Raw genomic sequence first — 22,213 nt, 5'->3', positions numbered from 1 at the left:
CTATGATTCTGTGATCTAATCCAAAGAGGGTAAGCAAGACTTGCCCAGATCTGCCACTTTTATGTATTACAACAGCAGAAGAGCTAACTCTTGGTCACAGAGAGTTAATTTGCTTCTTTTTGCTGAGGTTCCAAGGTGAAGTCTCATTTCCAGTGGGTGGAGTGGTGATACATATACAGCATCTTATGTCTAAGCAGAGAACCTCCATTTCCAGGGCTGTCAACTGAGCCTTCTTCACACTATGGAGAGCAGTTAATAAATGCAAAGAAAAGAGTGAAATGTGATCTTGCTGGAATGGAGAGGCATCCAAAAGGACTGTGCTTTGGGTTGTACAGCCTTCACAAGGAGTCAGAACAAATATCCAGACTTCAATGCGAGACCAAACAGAGCTGTTCAGTCCCTATGGAGATGAGATGTAGAACTGGAGAATGTAAACAGATGTGGAGACATTTTGATGCATTTTTGAAAAGACAAATGACTTTCATGCTGCTATATTTTAGAGTTCACTCCATCTCCTTATCAAAAATATGATGCAAAAAGCAATAGTCACTTCATTTCCATTTCTCAATCTGTCTGGAGAGCAAAAGGCACAGCCATCTTGTAGATGAGTTAACAATGGTGTCTAACAACTGTTGGGAAGGACTTGGAGAGATTAAGACACTGAAGAAAAAGGAAAGAACTATCAAGAAAGTAAGAGTCTGAAGCAAAGCACTATGATAGATTGAGATCTTGAAATAGCATGTGTTTATATATTATTGCAGGTGGGTTGATTAGCACATGAGAGATTCCAGCACAGCCTCATCCATCTGGAAAAGAGAATGCAAATGGTGAATATCCAACTAACCCCATATGGATATAAACATTCCATTGAAACAAGAAACTATAGGATGCAAAATAGGTGGAATTTCAGCATCATAATCTCATCACCCTTTTTTGTTTTTTGGTTTTTTTTTTCCTCCAGGGGAGAGTCACTCCATGGAAAGGCTCCCACACTAAAATTCTGGAATATTCTCAACATCCTTGGAGCTGACTGCTGTGGGTGAGCAGAGGGTGCCAGCAGCCAAGAGTAGCTATGAGTACGATGGGAAGGCCCCTTGTTCAAGGATATCTCAACCAGTTTCAACTAACCAGCGTGGTCTGTCCAGGTCAATATTATGGACAGCAGCAAACAAGAGGACACTGTGTCTCATCAGCCTCATGGATATAACTTTCTGCTTACAGCTGTATTTGGCAAAGGCCTGTAGGTGGTTATGGACTTTGAGTCAGTGGCTGGGCTTGGATGGGAGCCTCCTGGCTTGCAGTCCTGAGCTCTAACCATCTAATCTCCCAGCCCAGAGGAAACTGCGGTGTCCCTTTGGGCCCTCGGTAAGACACCACAGCTTTGTTTGTTGAGTGCTTAGCTTTTGATGGGGATATTTGAAGGTTTCACAGATGGCACTCAGTGACTCCCTGCCCTTTTTCTACCTGGAGGCTGCCAAAGGATGGCAGCAAAGAGGCAGGCGTTGAGGGACATCAGGATGTGGAAAGAGGGGGTATGTGCAGTAGAAGAAGTGCTGGAATTGCTTTTTCTGTGGAAGAAAGGCATACTATCTTGGAAAACAAATTATCTGGAATACAGTGTTTTCTGCAGTTTGCTGCTGCTAAAAAATGCTGCACTGGCATCTCTGCAACACGATACCCCAAAGCAAGGACACGGTTTGTTATTACATGTGTGGCCAGGAGGGCTTGGTGGTGGTGGAGGAGACGTCCTCAGCTATGGCTGAGTATTTAGTTTCCATGTCCCTTCTGTCCTAGGATAGCAGTCAGCAATAATTGCTTTAGTGGTTTCTACCCTGCAATTCATAACCTCTAGGCACTGTACTCAGCTCCACAAATTTGTTCCATGCAGGCCCCTTGTAGCAGGATGACGACTTCTGCTCTCTGCTGGGCTTGGTGTAGATTCACGTGGGAAAGCTGGAGAAGAAATGCCAGTTCACTGGAGCAGCACTGGAAGTGCCAGGCCAGCTTTCGGTAAGGAGCCTCCAACATTTGGAAACAATCCTGAAGTGACAGAGTAACAAACATAATGATGGAGCTGAGACATATGATTTCAAGAACTACCAGCCACCAGATCCAGGCAGGAGAGGAAAACTGATCACTGATAACAACTGTTATTGACAGGAGTGTTAAGAATATCTCCTGATGACACAAGACAGCCTGTATCCTTTAAATCTGTTGGAAATTCCTATAATCTAAGCGTGATTTTCTTTAGAGCAAGAAAAGAAGCACTTTCTTTTTGTTTTCTTGTTTAACAGAGCTCCTGTGCCTGACATAATCTTTACACTTGCCTCCCCAGTTAAGTATCTTTTTTCTTTTCCTTCCCTGGTGTTTGCATGAACTTGGTGAACCCTCATCACGTGTGGCAGTGTTTATATTTGCACAGGCTGTTCTGCGTGTCTCTGTTTGTGTTGCCACCACATCTATATGGCTTGGCAGCAGCCCCACGGCTGTGTTTCAGCTGCATATAAATCAGCTTCCCTCCATCCCCCGGTGTTTCCATCTGCCTGTCTTCCCTGATTGCTCTGAAATGTTACAGGGCATGGAGGTTAACCCGTGGCTGAACCCTTCAGATAGAGGTGGGATAAAATAAAACCTGAACTTCTCCTCGACAGACTCAACTCATCAAGTTAGGAAGGTGTGGGTCATTTGTGTTTTTGTAGGGAGAGGAAGCACCTTAAAATAGGGACTAACCCCTGCTAATAGAGTGTAGTTTTCCAGCCTGTTATTTTGGAGGAAAGTTGTTGCAGAAGCTCTGAGGTCACCTCTAGACTGTGGAGGTGATCATCCCTTAGACCTTCATTGTTGGATGTTTTCATTCAGGAGTTGCCCCTGCCTCACACAGATTTAATTTCTTACTCTTCCACTCTTTAATTTCTACTCTTTCAGTAATTATCACCTCTGGTTTCTTTAGTTATAATATCATTAGTCTGCTTTTTTCATTTGGGAAAGAGGTATGAAAAGAGTCCAAAGAATGATGGCATGAGGAGCTGGAGCTACCTGATCATCCAGGAAAAAGGGTGTCAGGCAGAAACTGTAGATATTGATACTCTCCATGTATAAAGACAATTCTCCAGGATCTCCTCCCAGACAGAGTTCACAGTGCAGCTGACTGAATTGCTGTGAACCCCAGAAATAAAGCTCTGGCCTGCTCAGTGTCCATGGTTTTCTCTTGGCCAGGTCTCCTGGAGAATGGATATCCCAGGGGAACAGAAACAGAATATATCCCTTTGCCCATTGTCACTAAAAGGCCAACCCAGTAGAGATGGAAAGAACTAAATCAGGAATCTGTAATTTCTCAAATATTGGAATTGCCCTTTCCAAGAAACTGAGAAACACTGATAGGACAAAAGACCTGGTAAAGGAACAAAATCCCCCTGGTGTGCTTCAGTCAGGTGTCACATGTAAAAACCAACATTTTCTCACCATCTTTGAATTTGTTTGGTACTTTGCCTTTCTTCTGAGCACAGAACTGAAACCAGGCTCTTCCCTTCTACATGTGAGTGCTAGGAGGTCTGTTCCCCTAGCTCTTGAAAGAATAAAGTACCAACAACCTAATCTCAGAGACATCGTAGACTAAAAAAAAAAAATAGTGGATAAACTTGAAATGGCCTCCCAAGTCACTCAAACTCTACTTCACAAAGGAGACAACGTCCTTACCTAGGAAAAATCGATTAAAATTCCTGTGTAACTGTGGGTTCTTACCTCTCTCCAACCTTCTCTGAAACTGGGAGGTGTTTAGGCTCTCTGCTCTAGTTTTTCTTAGCTCTCTGGCTCCAAACTTGGAATCTTCAAAAGTTATGTCAAGTTGGATCTAATGTTTAATTTTAATAGATTCCAGAGAATAATGGGTAATGCCTGTTTTGGTACACAGATAAATCCCTAGTAATAGGATTTGTCCTATTACTGCATCTGTCTAACAGCTCTTTGTTACTAAATCTTTGTTGGAGAGTGGGGGTGGCTGTGATTTAATTTTTGATGGGAGTAACTGATTTAGAAATTCAGGAAAGGCAGATATCCCTGTGACATAAACATTCCCACCCATTGCACTTCTAGCTGAAAGAGAGAATCCTAGATTGTTTTTTAATATTGCTGATGTCCCAGATGTATGTCTGAGTAGATGTCATTAAAAATCAGACTTGCAAGAACCTTGGACACTATCTATCACAGAAATCTCTAGAACCAGTGAGGTGTTGATATTAACCAGAATATTACCATGGAAGTTCCTAGGAGGCCACAGAAAGCATTGACTGACCACTGAAAACATATGAGACAAGTGCTTGACAACATTTATATTACTTTTTTAATAGAAAAAGTATTAAGGAACCAACTGAGACCTATACTGACATATCTATATTTACTTCTTTTTTTTTTTTCAATTCTTTTTTAAAGCTGGATTATAAATTTTAAGTCAGTGTTGTACACTCTGTGAAATAGTGCAAGAACAGGACATGACTGGCAGTACAGGGCTAGATCCATTGGGATTCAGCATTTAGAAAGTGGAAGAGAGGCAATCAGGTGTCAAAAGACAACAGTAGGTTAGATCACAATGAAGAGACATCCTTCCCACCCACTGGGGACTTTTCTGCTTCTCAGAATGAGATGCAGCTGTTCAGGCCTTAGGACAGAAAAAAAAAAAAAAAAAAAAGTGCAAGAAAAGATTGATCTGGACACAAATCCCTGGCAGGGACTGGTGAGGATAGAAATCTGGAGAGTAAGAGGGCTGTGTTATGGCCAAGTAGGGGGTTGGGAGAAACATTCCCTGCAGAAGGGATACAGAGATTGCTACTGAGATGCTGAGATTGAAGACTTTGCCAGGGGTGGAAATAAAAGTGGTTTGTGCCCCTCAGACTCCAGGAGCTTCACTCATGCCTGAGAGTATTGGTCTGTGTGTGCTGAGTTTTTTCAGATGGACAAACATTTACAGCTTTGACTGTTTCACGTTCATGCACTTTATAAAGCCATGATCATATTTTATTGAGCTTTTGTAAAAAAGACTCTAAAGTCTAACAAAATTCCAGCAGAACTGAAGAGGGTGAGATAGAGAGACATGCAACAAGGCAGAGACAAGAGGAGGGGCTCCAGAGGAGGGTAAAGCAGAAATAAGCCCTGATAGAAAACTCCTGAGGCAAAGCTGTGCTAGAGCAAGTATTGATTTATGCACTTTAAATTAATCCACAAACTAAAGGCAAATGTACAGCTTGGTTAACACTCTGCACTCCCCTCCCCCAAATCATACTCAGTTATCCCCTGCTTGAACCTGGAGCAGAATGCAATACCAATGCACTATGCCAGGCATCCCACCAGAGGCATCCTGTTAGCATTGCTGGGGATGAGGAATGAAGGGGAGGCACAAGGCAATTAAAGGTGACAGAGGAGGAAATACATTTCTCTTTCTGGCCAACCTAGGGAATTCAGGACTGCAGATAATTACTGAAATACCTTCCAGAGCAGGAGAGGCCATTTCTCTGCATTCAGATATTACCAATGGTATAGGTAGGGTCCCTGAGTGGGACATGCTGTCACAGGAGAGGGAGTAAACATTAATATCTACTGTGCTTAGAAGGGAGTTTCCCTCTCCTGCAGAGTTTGGCAGCAGATATTAGATTCCTTCTCCCTCATTTTGAGGTAGTACAGTCCAAGTTTAGAGGAGCTGGGCAGTGCTCTAAAAGGCTCCTTCTAGTCTGCAGTGAGTTTGGGAGCATGGCTCAGCTCACACTGACACTGCTGGTGGGGCAGGGGTGCAGCCAGGCACCAGGGGCTGACCTCATTCCCAGGGAGAGGAGCAGCAGAGCAGCTGGGTCACTGGAGCCAAATTCTACAAAGCTAAATTTGCTCTCACAGCCCATACAGCACCCATACATTTGCATACACCCATCCCTGAATCCAAGTCCCTGGAACTCTTTTGGAGAAGAACAAACAAACAAACAAAAAAGCAAACAAGCCTAAAAGCTGCAACTTGCAACGTGTCAAACCCCAGGAAATATCTGGCTTGTAATGTTTGTCTCATGTCCTTCCTACAGAAAGAAACGATACAAAAATGTTTTGGTCCTCCAAAGAAGAGGGCTGTGTGCTCTGTGCAGCATGGAAAGGCAGCCCTTCCAGCCCCCTCATGATCCCCAAGCCTTCAGTGCTGGGATCAGCACAAGGAAGGATGCCAGAAAAAAAGTATGAGATTACCTCTCAGCAAAGCCCTTTGGCCTGAATCACTGACATCTTTGATTTAAACAGTAATTTAAAACACGCATGATGAGAAGTCAGGGAAGGGATCCAGGAAGGCCTGGGGTCCAGCCAACCTGGCCTATCTGCCAATTTGCTATTCAGAAGGTAGGTTTGCTAGGAAGGGGCAGGATCATGGCTGAAACCTGTCATTGCCTCAGCTAAGCCACAAGACCCTTATTCAGAAACGAGCAGAGGTTGCCTGGCTGAGCCAGCACTGCCTTGCTGGATGCTACAGCTCTGCTCTGCTGCTCAGCTGCTCTAAAGCACCAAATAAAAGGCTGTGGGGAAAATCCTGCCATGCTCCCTCCAGCTGGTCAGCAAGCCCTGCTGATGTGTGCCCTGTGGATTCTTCTCTGGGCCAACGAGCCAGTGGCTCAGTGATGAAGCTTGAGTGTGAGGATGGCATGCAGAGGCAACAGGAAAACTGCAGAAGGAGCAGAAAAAAATCTGGATTAAGAGAACCAAAAAGGAGCACACATAAAAAGAACATGTATCCCAGGCAGCTTTTTTCCACTCTTCTGTCTCTCCCAGAGCAGAGTGATGCTGCTGTCCCCTGCCTCTTGACATGCAGAGACAAAAGAGAGCAGGGCAAATCCATTCTTAACTGACACATCCTAATTGCTTGATCTCAAAGAAAGAAGCATATGGCCCTAGATAAAGGTTTCCAAGGTCAAACACTACTGTAAAACTGACACAGGCCCACTGCTAGTGGGGGCCCAGATACAGAATAATCAGTGATTTCACTTCAGTGAAGGAAGAGGTGAGTTCTGATCCAGCTCTGAGTCCAACTCTGGCTCTGGTCCACCATGAGTACCACTGGTGGGTAATTGCCTGTTGGGCTTAGATGCCAATATGTTATTCTCACACAAATTATCTTTTTCCCTGCCAGGCAATTTCAGATTCTGCCTTGATACTTGTGTCACTTTTCCTCTCCTGGGTCAGGTTCAGGTTGGAAACTTATTTCTTGAGGAGGGCAGACAGAAGAAGAGGTCTCTGACTTTGAATCAAATTCTGTATGATCATGACTCGATGATCATAAATCCTTCAGGGCCTGAAACCTAGCAAGGGAATAAAGGAAAAAGCTCTGTCTCTCTCCTGGATCAAAGGGAGGAAAGGAAGATGTGAAGGAGACAGAAGGTGCTGCAGGGTATGTGAAAATCAGAGCTCCCATGCACCTTGCAGGAGCTGCCAAGGTCGGGCTCTCCTCAGCCATCCCCTATCTACGCAACACAGCCATGGGAGCGGCTCAGATAAGATCAGCTGGAGAGAGCATGCCCGGCTCTGCTCCTTCCAGCAGAGCAGTGTGGAAACCCAGGGCTGGGAAACCGTTTTGCTGTGCCAGTAAAGAGTCAGGGAGTTGTGTGCAACCACTCAGGAGCCTCCGCTCCCACGCAGCCTCCTGCTCCCTCCCTGAAACCCTGCCAGGACGGCAAGGGAGGAATTGGTTCACCTGCAGGAAGCCAAATAAATAGATAAATACATAAATAGATGCAAGAAATTACACCCTCTGTACCTTGCTCATCTAAAGAAGGAGAGAGGGACGGGAATCAAGTTCAGGAGGAAGTCATCTGCAGGTGTGCAAAGCTGGGCAGTGGGTGCTGACAGCTCTGGTAAACATGATATTTATTCCCTAGGAGAGAATTTCAAACTGCTCTTTGTGAGACCTGTCACTCACTGTCTCCTGTTCTCAGTAGTGAAATCTCTCTACTGCGATCTCATCGGGGTCAGGCAGCAGTGGAGGAGTCCAGCTTGATTTTCCCCAGTGTTTTAGCTCTCATTTTGATGAATTTGTTTCTGAAAGAACGCTGCAGAAGTGTCCCCTGGGCTGAGTATAACCCACTGACAGTCATTTTGCCTCCCCATTTGCCTGTGTCAGTGGCAAGCCAGTGAGTTCCCAAGCATTTTGTCAAATGTCCACCCAGCTGAGCAGGCTCTTCTTCAGTGGTCACTGGCAAATTGCCTGGGGAAAGAATTTAAGAAATTTAGAGTGCTAACCATCCTGTAGCTGAGACCTCCCAATTCCTCTTAATGAGCTCCTTAAAGCACTAACTGAGAAGGCTGCCCTATAGACCTTGGTTCAGTGCATCATCCTTTTCCCTGCTTCTGGCATCCTCAGCATTCAGTGTCAAAAGAACTTCTCATGGGAAGTGTATATAATATAAAAATTTTCAAGCAGCTCCTTTGAGATTCTCCAGACTGATGCTACTATTTGAGATCTGGTCTCCCACAACCATGCACTATTCCTTCCTCCTTTGTCCTGTCCTCAGCTGCCCACATACCTGCAAAAATGCCAAGATCAGGTCTGTAATCCATGGATTGTTCTCATGAGTTGCCTCTCAAAAAAAAAAAATTCAGAGATTCAGGGACTACATTAGCTTATCTACTCCTTGGAATTCAGGAGGGAGCTCAGTGTCCAGAATTCCCTGGGGACCCAAACGACAGAAAAGAGGGTTTTTCTTTTCCTGCTCTTGCCAGGTATTCAGCTCCCACTCTGTTCAAATACAAATGCCCTTTTCCCCTGTGCACCATGAGCAGCAGAACTAAACCATCCAAGTGAACAGCTCTTTTTCACTTTATCACTTAAATTGTTGAAGTGATATTGCAACAGAGTTAGATTCATCCTTGCCCTGACACCAAACTCCCACAGGAGGTAATACAAGGGCTGGCAGTGGAGAAGATTTAGGATCAAGATATTTCCATGTACCACCTAATTCAGTTTAGCACAATGACCAATGGCAAACTGCAGCTGAAATAAAACTGAGGGTAGTTTTAGTTGCTTTGACACCTCTTGTGGGGTCCATGCTGGCTTTCCTAGCCTTTAGAAAAAAAAGAAAAAATATTCTCTACTGTCTGTTCTTATGCCAGCATTTTCCTGCCTTCTCCCAGAGCAGCAGACTTGTTGAATTCTAATCCCGGTGTAGATTAGGAGCTACAAACCAGGATGTCCACACCCAGGAATGTTCTAGAACTGTAGCAGATCAAAAGAATAATTAAAAATACAAAAAAAATTGGACACTAAAACTGGAGAGAAAAAACTATGGATTTGACAGAGACACATCTTCATCTACCTGTACCTCTCTTTATCTCACACTATTACCTTGGCCCCTCTCTCTTCACTAATATCTCTTCCCCTTGTCCCCAGAGGCTGATTGCTCTTTCCTCAAATTGCCTAAACAGCTGACATGGAGCTGGTAAGTGAAGAACAAGTGTTTCCCACCTGTGTGCAGCTGAAAATGGTGCACTCTCATTTCAGACCCCAAGAAAGGCTGCTGAGCCCCAAAGTGGATTTGTTTTCCTTAGTCTAAGGAGTGATATTCCCTCTCTTTGAAAAAACCCACTTCTAATAAATATAATTCATTCCACTTCTGAGTGAAACCTCAAAATGTCCAAATTTGCTGGAAGTGGGTTTCTGACCTTTGGAGGTGAAAGATGAGCTGGCACGTTTCCCTGGGAAACCTTGCTTGACAAAGTCAACCTGTTCCTGCAGAACCTCTCCTCTCTGGCCAGTGGTGTTTCCAGCCAAATCCCCCCTCCTGCCCCACTCCAGCCCTCTCTGTTACAGCCAGAGAAGAAAGCATTAGTGAAACAGAAGGATCCCTTCTTGCTTTCAGAGTGGAAATGAAACCAACATTAGCCTATTTACAGAGGATCTTCATGTGAAGGCTCAGGCCAAGAGCAAATGCCAAACAGGCCTGGGGTTAGCCTTTCCAAGCAGCAAAAAAAAGCTATAAACGTGGCCCTAAAAGAAAGAAAGAAAAGAGAGAGAAAAAAAAAAAATGTTAGAGAGGGAGAGAAAGAAAAGAAGGCAGATTAAAAAAAAAAAAAAAGAAAAAAGGCAGGTGCTATTTCAGCAGAGTTCCCTGCTCAGCAGTTTTCTTTCAAAGCTTTCCAGTCCCACTGTTTGCTGAGTTGCTCTGGGCTCAGCTGCAAGGCAGGCCAGAAAGTACATGCACGGGCCATTATGGCTGGGCTGGCCCGTGGCTCCCAGCCATGTGCGGATGCTGCTGCATTGTCTGAGCTCCTGGCAGGCTCCCAGGGGGGCTTCTTGTTTGCACTGCCACATCTGTTTGAAATTCTGGCACATCTCAGCCTGAGAAATATGGTTTGTGGTGTCGTAGCAACCACTTTTTCTTGATCTGACAGGCAAGGCAGCGCTCTGGAGGCCTGGGAGTGCTCCTTGCAGATCTGGTTGCAATGGGTAGAAACCTCCTGAGGCTACTGATCACATGTGTAACCTGCGGTGGGTTTTTCCTTCCCCTGTTTGCCATCTCCCACTGTGCCTTAAATCACTGTGCTTGTGGCAGTGGGTTAGTTCAGAAGTTTGAATGAGACCATCAAACCTATTGAAACTTTAAAGATGTCCAGCTTGGACCTCTGTTGCCCAGCTGCAAAAGGCAAAGACATCTCAGCTCCACAAACCAAGACCATCTTGGTACTAGGGGTATGGGGCAGAAATTTGCCTTTCTGTTCCCACTCTAAGAACATTAAGCTGCCTAAGGGGGGCTTGCTGGGCAAGTCTGTCCTTTTTCCTGAGCAGGGATGTGAGATGGAAGAGGTTTTGTGTGTTCCTGCAGCAACCCTGTCTTGGAGCACGTGGACAGAGCCATTAAATATATCCTCCCCCACTGGAGTCTGAGGTGAAGGAGAGATCCTGAAGCTCCAGCCGGAAGAGAGATGGAAATTTAGTTAATCACCACCATTGTTAATGAGTCAAAGCATCCTCTACCTTTGGGCTGGGCAGTGTTGCTAATTAGCACCCAGTCATCAGTAGAAAATGTGTCTGCTGGGTCTCCCAGTGGAAGCCTGTGAATTTGTCCTTCCTGGGCTGCTCTACCAGTGCCAGGTAACTCCAGCCAGGGTGCAGGGGCCATGGCCTCCTGCCACTGCTCCCTCCTGTGACACCCTGGTGTCAGCAGGAATGTAAACGTTTGGCAAAGACAAAGGGAACAAAGCCACCTGAATCTTTTCCCCCTGGAAAGGAGCCTGGCAGGAACCACAGGAATGTTCCTCGAAGCAAACAGTGCCTGAGAAATGAAAAGGATGAAATCCTTGACACCAGTGCCTGGTTCTGGGCTTGAGGCACTGCAGAAAAGGCTTTGTGTGGAGGCATGAAAGGAGAGCTGAGCCCCAGCAGAGCCAAACGTGAATGCAGGTATTGTTGGGGTGGGTGGGTAGGTGATCTCCCTCCAGGGAAGCAGCTTGCCTTCCTGAAGAGACCAGCTGTCAGGTGTGACTTCCCTCTGCTCTCCTGCAAGTGTACAAATGGTGGCTGAATGGTATGGATTTGAACAGTAGTAGGCTGAGCTGAAAGCAGAACATTTGTTGTATAACTTAAAAGTAGGTCAGAGACAGGTTATCCCCAAGAAATGGACTTGGCTTGGCCAAGAGGAGTGAGCATTTGCAGGGCTGTTAAAAACTTGTGCTTCCCCAAAGAAAAGCATTAACAAGCAGGGGAGGAAGGGCAGTGGATCCAATTAAAAACACACGGCAAGGCAAAAAAAAGAGAAAAAAGAAAACAGATTTTTTTCAAAATGCCTTGAAAATATACAGTGGGATAATCCAGACTTGTTTGCCATAAATGAGGAGGCAATCACAGTTCAACACAGGTGTCCAGGCCCGGAGGGAAGGCAGGGGAGAGGGCAGCCAGGCAGCAAAGAGAATAATTACAGACTCCGCTGAGGGTATCGGCACTTATTTTGGGGTAAGAGTCCAACTTTGCCGTGAGGATTCCATTTGGAGGCATGCCATGGAGAAAACTCTCAGGAAATATTGGCTATCACTACCCACAAGGATGTGAGGAGCTGCAGTCTTCCCAGCTCTGACACCACCCTGTGAAGTAGAGCATACCCTGCTGAGCCCTGCCTCAGTTTCCCCACCAAGATTCTCTCCTGACAATAAGATTCCAATAATTTTGTCACACATTCTGAGAGCTCTGTAGGGAAAGCAAATGTAAAAGTGGGAAAGATATAATTTTGAACATACTAAAATAGCTAACTAGTGTTCTGGTCTTCTTTATGGAATTCTTTGCCTGAAGGGCAGCACCCTCTGTTATGATCATTCCAAAGGCTACACAAAGCTCCCAGACAGTCAGTCAGGGGTACAAGTGCACCCATTAAGGAGTGATGGATGCATGAATTTGTGTAAAAAGTGCAAAATCTCCCCACTCAAGTAATTCTCCAATGACTTGACACAACAGAAACCCAACAGATTATATGGAGTGAGTTACTTGCTTTCCCTCCTTTTCCCTCTGTGTTATGTCATGGTTTACAATCAAAATGTTTCAAACTCAGATGATAGCAGGGACTCCTGATATGTCCTGGTGTGTCTTGCTGAAGCATGACCATAACATACCCCTTCAGCCCTTCAGGCTGGGGCTTCTTTACATCCTTCTTCTTCCCCTACCAAAGGTTTCACAGAACCTGTGAGTGAACTCTGGGTTACTTAGGGTTTGTGTCTTTCCATTAGCAGTCTAAGTCTGCTGCTGAGAGGAATGGTCCCACCTCTGCATTTGAGATGGCTTACACAGGTTCTGGAATTGTCTTCTAGGTGAAGAAAATTAAAATAACATTGTTCTGTCAGTGAATAGGGCAGTAACTGTGAGGTGAGAGTTGGAAATAGGTAAGTCTTGACTGAGGTCTGCCAGACAGTGTGAGATAGAGAAAATCTTGCTCTGGTGCATGAAGACATAAGTGCAATTAAAGTGGAGAAAAACTATGATTTTGCATGGGAAAAAGAATTTGTTAATCCCTTAGTTTGGTGGATACAATGAAGGACTTGCTTTACTTTATGCTGGCTTTTCATGATGTGGAGAATGCCATATTTAGGGAGGAGAAATGGACACATTCTGATAGAATTCATCTGCATGAATGCAGTTACTTTTGGATGTGGTGATTCATACCCGAGTCTCTGCTGACTCCACTGATTACATCTGCAGGGTGATGTACAACCTCTACAATGGGCTGCAGAGAACACTTAACATGATTAATTGGAATGGGGTTGTCAGTTCCGTGTCAGATGTGCTGCATCCATATTCTGTCAGTCCTTGGGCTGTGAGCCAGTGCCATCCTACCTCCAGCTGGGGTGAATTTGGGCCAGAACTGTGATGGAGCTGCAGGATGCTCTGTACTGGACCAGGGCAGAGCTGCAGCAAGGATGGAGGGAGAGGGGTGCCCAAAAAAGGAGGCAAATGTGACTCAGGCTTCTGCCTGCCAGGGCTGTTGTCAGAGAAGAGCTGCAGTTCTAAACAAGAAGGATTTTCTGGAGGTTGCATGTAGCTTGGGGTAGGGCAGGCTCTGGAGTGAGCTGTGAATGAAAGGGGAATCAAGCTGCTAATGCCTGAGGGGTTAGGTGCCTTGCAAATGAGCTAGTTAAGATAATTTTTTCTTCTGAATTTACCTGACATCAGCCACTCTCAAGATACTTGCAAGGTACTTGGCTAGAAAAAGTACAGGTGTGTTCCAGTGCAGCTGTGTCTATCCTGCTCAGTTAGGGGCTTGGAAGAGTTATTGCCTCTTCCAAGAAGAAAGCAGGCTTTTTTTTTCTGGGACAAGAGAGATTGAGGAGGGGTTTGACCTAGAGGGCTTGTATGGTCTAAACTGAGCTGAGAGCCAGCAGTATTGTGGGTTTTCCAAGATCCTGACTCAGCTTTTGACCTTTGGCAAATCATTGACCTGAGTCTGAGCAGCTGGAAAGTTGAATAAAACTTAGTCTGGAAGGGAAAGTAAAGATGCTGGATTGAGCTGAGCTGTCAGCCTTCTGTATTTGGGCAAATTTTTGTTCAAAGATAGAAATAGCCTGAACTGCCATGCCTTCCTCAGGGATTTATATGACTTTGGATCATCCCCTCTGTTGCTGCTCTGAAGTAATATAAGGAAAGAATGTGAGATGAAATGAACTGTGATTAGCTCTGTTATCAAGATATATGCAATTCAATAAATCAGAACTCTTGATGGAGTTGCTTTTTAACTATCCAGTTAGGATTTCTCATGGGGAAGTGGAAGAAATTCTAAAGAGAAGTTGCAAAAAATAATTTTATCTTCTATCTTTTAATTGAGTTTTAGAAGAAAGTGTTCTGTTGAGAAGGAATGGGTCTGCAGAAGCAGTAGTGGGAATAAATCAAGCATAGGGATTCCATGCCTGGTGTTATTGCTGATTTCTTACATGGACTGGGGCAAGATGCCCAGTCTCTTCTCCTTCCCATGCTCCAGCTGTAAAATAAAGCAACCATATTTACATGAAAAAGTTTTGAGACTGTCCATTCACATACATGTTGCACTGTAATCCAACTAATCCATGAAGTCAAATCATATGGATGCTCTCAGGTTATTGCAAAGGGAATCAAAAGCTCTAGAGATCTCTGAATGAAGGATAAGAATTTCCTCTCTTCTAATTTTTCTTCTCTCAAGCACTGCACAAGCAAAAATGAAAACCTGGCCTTCCGACAACTAAATTTCTCCCACTGTTTTCCAGCTTCAAGTGAAGGTCTACATCAGCTGTTTTTTAATTCACTCTCTTTCCTTGGATTAAACAGGAATTTCAAGAACAGAAAGACATCTGTGTACCTCAGTAAGTGATGTGGTCTCGAGCACTGCTGAGTTCTCCTTTCTGCTGCTCCTCACATCAAGTCCAGAGGTGTTAAATGTGAGAAGTTATGTCTGCCTGGAAGCCAAGATAACTCTCAACTCGTGTTGGTTGTCCACAGAGCAGGAGAATGGGACTCACTGTTATTCAATGGCACTGTACCGAACAGTAAAGGCATAGTGTTTCCAATTAAGAGGTCTGATAGTAAAAGAAGATTTATGGAAAAGATGGTAGATTAACAGAAAAATGCTGGCCCAAGAATTTTGAGGGCACTGACTCAGGGAGAAAGATAACTGCAGGCTCCCTCGGATTCACCAGGTCCCCTTCCCACGTGGCATTCATTAGGAAGCCCCAAAAGCAAGTGTTTGGCCCATGAATGTGTGACTGCCTTCCCTTCTCCACTGGACCTTTAAACAGTTAACAGCACTCTATATCTTCCCTGCAGCAGAGGCAATTCCCAGACGTTGAAGCATTTCCATTGCAAAACACAGCTTGGGATTCTGGACTCGGTTATTTGTTTGGAAGATGTAGACAAAATGAAAGTGTAGCAAACTCATACCAGATTGGATCCACTTCAGAAGCTGCCAAACAGCTGCCAGTGCTGTCGGGTCAGAAGAGTTTGCCAGGCTGTTCCCTGGGGCAGGGGGTAGATTTTAATGGGGGAACCTGGGATCTGGAGATGAACTGTTCAGCTATCCTGGAACAGAATATGCTGTCTACTGCATTTTCCCACCCACAAGTATATAAACATACCCTTACCCCCCTTTCCAGGCTGAAATGCAGCTGATTGAGAGCATACCCACCAAAAAAAAAAAAAAAAAAAAAGCCACTGGGCAATTCAGCTGCTGCAGTGTCACTTCAAACAAAAGAATATACGCAAGCTGGGGACTTGGGGAAGAAAAAGAGAGAAAAGAACAGAAAGAAAAAAGTCTGTGGGATGCCATGTAGCTCAGTGCCCTGCTAAATGCCCTGGTTTTAACCTCAGGGTCACTAATTTCAGCCCAACTTTGCTTAGAAACACTGGAGTGTGAGTAGAAGCTGCTCCTTTGTAGTCTAGGAAGGAGGAATGCCTTATTAGCCTAGGTGAAGAGGCAAACTGCCTCACTGAGACTGCAAAAGTAAACTTTTTGAAAGCATGTGAGAAGTCCAGTCAGTTGGGAGTCTTTAGATACAGCATGGGACTTTTCTTTCACTTAAAAAAAACCATACACACAAAAAAACTCCAACAAAAATCCTCAAAAAATATATCTAATGAGATCTGTAGATCAGACAGTTTGGCACCTTTCACCAGCCTGAAATGAGTTAAAAAGAGAGAAACAAACAAACAAGTTGAATGGGGTACTGAGGTTCAAAACCCTTTGGAAAGAAAGGTAAAAAAAGAGAGGTTCTTTATTTGCTGGATTTAGATCTGAAAGGATTTTTGTTTCATTTTTAATACATAGAAAAGACAGGGAAATATCTTTCTCTCTTTAGGGACTTATGAGAGCTCACCTTGTAAATCTGTCCATTTGGAAAGGTACAAACTCTTCCATATGCCATCAGTAATGTATGTCTTCAGCTTCCCCTGATCTCCCACTTGTGTGAAAGGGAGCTCTCCCTCTGCTATCAGAGATTAAACAGAGACAACAGAAAAGAAATCCAACAAAAGTGAGATTAAGTTGGTAAATTACAATGCAAAGGGTTTTGGAAAGAACATCCTCTGGGGCTGCTTGAAATTTTCCATCAGAATATTTTTCAGTGGAAAATCGCCTTTCAAAAAAAAAAAAAAAAAAAAAAAAAAGCAAAGTTGTTTTATGTTTAGTTATGACCAATCTGGAGATTCATCTGGGAAATCTTTGGACAGTGTCTCCTGGAGGCTGTCACCCAGTTTGTGACCCTGCTCTGCCCCAGAGCTGGGCTGGCCGTGTGAAGGGCATTTCTCACAAAGCACCATGGTGACACGGCTTCCATGGCACTGTCTCAGCAAGAGGGGGACCACGCCACACCATGAGAGATGTGGGCCAGCCAGGAATGTCAGCTCGCAGGGAACAACAGGGACACAAAGCATACCAGCTACAGCTCCCACAGGGGAGCATTGCTGAACTGAAAGGGAGGGCTCTTGGCCAAAGATTCTCATTGTTTGGTGAAATCTCAATATTTTCCATGGGAAAAGAAAACAAAAACACAATAATATTAATAATAACAAAAAAAAGAGAACAGTTTTCAGCCCAGAATCATCCAGTCAGGGTTTGAGAAATCCCAAGGGCTGGGTTTCTATTAAGAGAATTCTTTCAGGAACCCTAAAAATTTAAGAGTGGGACCAATCTGACTGTTTGACTAGGACCACAGAAAAGGTCAGGGAAGCCCACCATGTGTGGTTCAGGCTTGGACTGGATTAGCAATTGCCAAGCAATGTTAAATCACATAAGGCAGGAGCAGCCAAAAGCTAGCAGTGGACAAGTCTCTATATTTGTGTTTAAGGTCGAGTGTATGGTGGTTCTGGCAAAAGCCAGCATGAAGATTGAGATAGTGACTGTCTTCATATTAGAACAGCTCATAGCAAGTTTGTTTCTCTTGGATCCTGTTGTCTCTGACTTTCTCCCTTCTCTTGCCCCAGAAATACCTTGTTAAATTACCTATTTCAAGAGCTGAGCAGGCCTTGAGCATGAACAGTTAACACTGCCAGTCCTCAAAAAGACAAGAGTGATCACGAGAGAAGGGAAGGGAGAGGGATTTGTGTCTGCAAATTGCAAAGAGATACAATACTCACCTTTCACTTATGCCCAGCTTCAAGTTTCTGTTGAGCAGCATCTGATACCTTCCATTTTCCATAGGTGAATTAGCCAAACAACAGACAGACAATAGAGACAAATTGGCTAAGTCAGAAAACGTTAAATGAAAATGAGCTGGCCATGGGAAGGAGAGAGGGGAAATGTTGAGGAAGACTTTAGTAGTAAGTGATCCTTCCTTGGATTTTTTACTTGGTTTCCAGGTAAGCTTGGGAACTGACAAATGAAGGCAGTGCCCTGGGAAATCTTCACAGGAGATTAAATGTTCTGTAGGTCTTTGCAATTACACCTGCACTATGTCCTGTCCTTGGGCTGGGTCTGTATTGGGGTGTATTTTCCTCAGCACTGGTGAGTAGAGACCTTCCTTTGGGTCATTATTTGTGGTGCTGAAGGAAAATACTTCTCTCTCTCTTTCTGTGTTTCTATATTGAGAAAATAAATCAAAGTAGGTCGGATTGTGCTGAGTTTTAGTGTCAAGATGAAAGGGTCCCTACAATAACCCATTACCTGAAACAAAACTTTGCTAAAAGTTGTGATGTGCTCAGGGCTGATTCTAAGACCTAGGAGTTATTCCAAGAGTGATATAAGTGATAAAGTGTTCCTTAAGTCTTTCCCCTAAAATAAATGTTTTAAGTGTTTCCTGAAAGGTTGCTCTCAAGGGACTTAGTCTTGTGACTGACAAAAGAGAAGGTGGAAGGAAAATGTCAGGCATTCTGAAAGGCTTTCCACCCAGCATGTCAGAAGAAAGCAAAGCATGACCTTGATAGCATAAATTAGGGAAAAGGGTGGGAATGCAGCCAAATCATAAGGAAGCATAAATATACAATTATGCCTTTATTATCCTCTAAGTTTTTGGTTTTTTGTTGTTTCCTGGCTGGCGATGACAAAATTCATCAGTGACGGACATCCTAGATATAAGCGAAAGGGAGGGATTTGTGTAGTCAATTTTTTTTCCTTATGAGATTCAACCAGAGGCCCTGAAATCTTGATATTTTTTTAATACGAGGTAATATTCATATGTGACAACCACATTTGTTTAGAAAGTGATAATCAGGTATGAGTGTAGAAAAAACATGAGATGGTCAAGACATTAGACATCTCTCTGTACTCTTCTTGGAGGAAAGCAAAAACCTGTGCCTTGTGATCTGCACTCCAAATCTCATCTCCATTGTGATATTAACACTAAAAAACAAGCAAGCAAGCAAACAAACACACTAAACAATTGTTTCCCTATGTTTTTGGGACACTCCTCAGTGGAGCCATTGTCACCACAAACTGAAACTCCTCACATCCTGCTGACATTTCCCTCAGGAATAAAACTTTTTGAGGTGTGACTTCCAAAGACACAACCACCACCAGACTGCAGTGGCTATCTCCTCTCTGAAATGCAAACCAGCACAAGGAAGCTGACCTGGGGTGTCCATCCAATGGAGTGAAATGTCCTCCCTATTCCAGTTCATGCCTAAACAAGCTGACCTGAAACCTTCTGACCCTGGCAGAGAGGTAGAGGAGATGCCTTCCAAGCCTCAATAATTGACAAGCAGTATAACTCTAGGAGAAAGAGCAGTTCAAGTGCCTCTTGGTAATGGTTGAACTAAGCTCAGTCTAGTCTGACTGTTCAGCTGAGCTTGGCTGCCTGTCCACCTGCATTGACTCAGGTCTCTTTCTCAGACCACAAGAGCACCAAAATCTTGCAGCTTGTTTGGCTGTGAGGTAACTATTTCTTTGTGAGGACTCATTCTTCTTGGGAAGGATCTTCTTCCCCAATTTCCTAAAGGAAGCTAAGCTTGAGTAATTGCATTGTCGGTATTTGTACGTGCCAATGTGTTCCCCTCCAAACAACTGTCAAATTTGTTGGCCAAGTGATAGAGTTCTAAGAGATTTTTCTGAGATATAAACAAAAATAAGCACCCAGAGAGAGATACAGAGAGATACGTGGTAGCACAAGTTCATATGTTTAAATTAGAGTCCTGAGAACAGGAAAAGTTTCAAAGGGAGGTCTTCATTAATCACCAGACACAAATCAGTGGGAATCCAGGCATCAGTAGTACTACATGAAAAAGTAGTTTGTTTGTCCAGTGTTTCTTCCTTTCTTTTTTTCTTTTTTGGTTTGAATCTGTACAGCACCTAGCATGCTGGTGTACAGAAATACACTTGTAATAACACAGCGGGAGAGCTGGCTCGCAGAAGGGATCATGAAGAGGGAAGAAACCATCTTAGCAGGCAGCTTCTTCATTTTACATCAGTTTTTAATGTCAGGCCAACTCAGGGTGCAGGGGTGAGGGAGCAGAAAGTGAAGAGAAAAAAAAGAAACAAATGAAAATCCCACAACCCCAACAACAGAAACCGCAGACAAACCAAGAAAACAGCAGCATGTCCAGGGACTGCTGCTCCCCAGCTGAAGGGCCTGTTTTCATACTCATCTCTGCCTTGTGTCCCAGACTCACGTCGCCTCTGAGGCTGAAATACTGGTTCCTTATTCTGAAAATCGAGTCTCCTGGGCTTTGCTAATATTTTCCAGCCTTTCTAAGGTGTCTGCTTTAATGAATAAGGAAATAAGAAGACAGACTGACTCCATGGGCACGGAGATTTGTTACCACTTACTTCATGGTGACTGTCCAGACAGAATGAGGAGAAATGAAGCAGGGATTAATTGACCCAGATTGCCTTTGTAAAACAAGGTGGGAGGGATCAGGTAACAATTTCCCAAGCATTGTCCAAGGAGGAGGCATAGGCAGGCAGGCAGTGTGAACAGCCCACACTAGGGCTTGAAATCCTTCTTCAAAATCCCCTTTCCCTTCTGCTTTTCTCTGCTTTTCCATGCAGCTCCATCCTTCCTGTCCCCACCTTCCCCGATACCCCCCTTGGTTTTAGTTTTTTGCACTGCTGAAGGGTGTCATGTGTACTAGGGGACAAAACAGCCCCAAAGTCCTGACTTCCACAAACCTTGCCTTACACAGCTCAGTTACTTCTCACTTCTTTTATTTTCTTTTTAATCCTGTTTCTCCCTTCTATCCCCTAGGCCCCCTCCCACTCCCTTTCACATTTATCCCTTAATCAAATTGCTATATGCTCTTCTCAGCAATTCTTCTCTAAATCCCTCAGGCGGGTTAGAAGCCCCCTGAGGAAAGATCTTTTTTTGGCAACTGAGTTGAGATAGGAAAGAGGTCCTTGACAGAAGCATATTCCATCCCAGAAAGTTTTTAATCCTTCCAGATGCTTTGTCACAAACTGTGCTTTTATGCTGGTGCACTTTTAAAGGCAGCCAGGATATGTGCAGAGGTCAGATCACAGAGCTGCTCTGGAAAACTCTAAATTGCTCTCGCCTTTGATTCTTGTGCTTTAAAACCACTCTGAAGTTTAAATAAATGGATTAGAAATGAGTTAAAGAGCAGGGTGCTTAATGCTTCTGCTTAAATCTATAGCCTCAAGCCACGGCACTTTGGGCGGCGAGATCCTGTTAAATCTCACCAGCTCAGCAGACTCGGAACAAGTCAAGGCTTGGGTGCAGATGTCTGTGGAGAAACAAGGTGAAACACACCGGAGAGGTGGCACTGGTCCTTCTGCAGCAGCACAGAAGGAAGCCCAAGGTGCTGAAATGGCAGTGGGACATACACTGGAGCACCTTCCACAGAAGGCACCAGCACCACAGATATTTGCTGTTAATACTAAAGCTCTGACACCATAAATTTATTTTATTTTGTTTTAGGTCTCATGGTTTCCAGACTTGTTTCCAGCTGGGGAAAGGAGGAGCAGTGATAATGTGGTGGGCTAGATCCTCTCAGGAGACTCAGCTGTCTTGAAAGGCCGTTCTGCTTCCCGTTGTTTATTATTGTTGGACGGTGAAGGGACAGCTGCTATGCTACATCCTAGAGGTAGCTGCACGTCCAGGGCTGCATGAAGTGATGGCTGAAAATGCCAGCTTGGCAGCTCTTCTGGCCCTCCTTGGGGCAGGCCCTTGCCCCCTGCTTCTGCTGTGGCTTTGTTCTGTGAGACAAGAGCAAAACATTTTGTAGCTGCTATTGAAAGGAGTTTCTCAACCTTTTAGGATAATCCCTGTTTTAAAGAGGAGGAGTTGAGTCAAGGAGGAAGTAAATCACTTGTGAAAATCACAGAGCATTATTGCTGAGTTTCTTGCTATCTCTCAACACAACACTACCCTACCTGAGTGCAGCATCCCTACCCACAACTCCTTTTTTTTTTTTTTTTTTTTTTTTGCAATATGAGACCAATGGTATTTATTTCTGGTTCACACTAAGACACCAGGAGTTGAAAGAAAACCATCCACAGTGACCCAGGTAAGCCTTTGGAAGGAGACACTGATGATTAAAATCCTGAATTTTGGATGCTCACCATACATTTCACCACATGTATATGAACAGTCCAACTATGGAGGGAACAAAGAATGGGTTAGCTTGGCTTCCAGAGCTCACACACTCTTCTCTTTGCAGCAGGCTATAAATTATGCAGCATTTAAAGATGACTTTCTAAACCCCTGGCTTTAAAGCTTATTTATAACTCCCACACTGATATTTTTCAGACTCGTGACAGCTCCCACCTTCACAAGCTGGGGACATGCCAAGCACCTGGCCTTTTCTATAATGGCC

The 22,213-nt window shown here is 44.2% G+C and overlaps 1 long non-coding RNA gene across 1 annotated transcript; it reads left to right on the top strand.

The window, feature by feature from the left end:
• Nucleotides 1-1,281: 1,281 nt before the first annotated feature.
• Nucleotides 1,282-21,672, top strand: LOC130255789 (uncharacterized). Its single transcript, XR_008840988.1, has 3 exons — nucleotides 1,282-1,365; nucleotides 1,889-2,010; nucleotides 21,316-21,672. It is a non-coding gene; the product is annotated as an uncharacterized LOC130255789 (long non-coding RNA).
• Nucleotides 21,673-22,213: the final 541 nt, after the last annotated feature.

The sequence above is a fragment of the Oenanthe melanoleuca genome, chromosome 7, assembly GCF_029582105.1.
Source record: "Oenanthe melanoleuca isolate GR-GAL-2019-014 chromosome 7, OMel1.0, whole genome shotgun sequence".
Classification (NCBI taxonomy): Eukaryota; Metazoa; Chordata; class Aves; order Passeriformes; family Muscicapidae; genus Oenanthe; species Oenanthe melanoleuca.
This window is presented reverse-complemented; position numbering and strand designations above follow the sequence as displayed.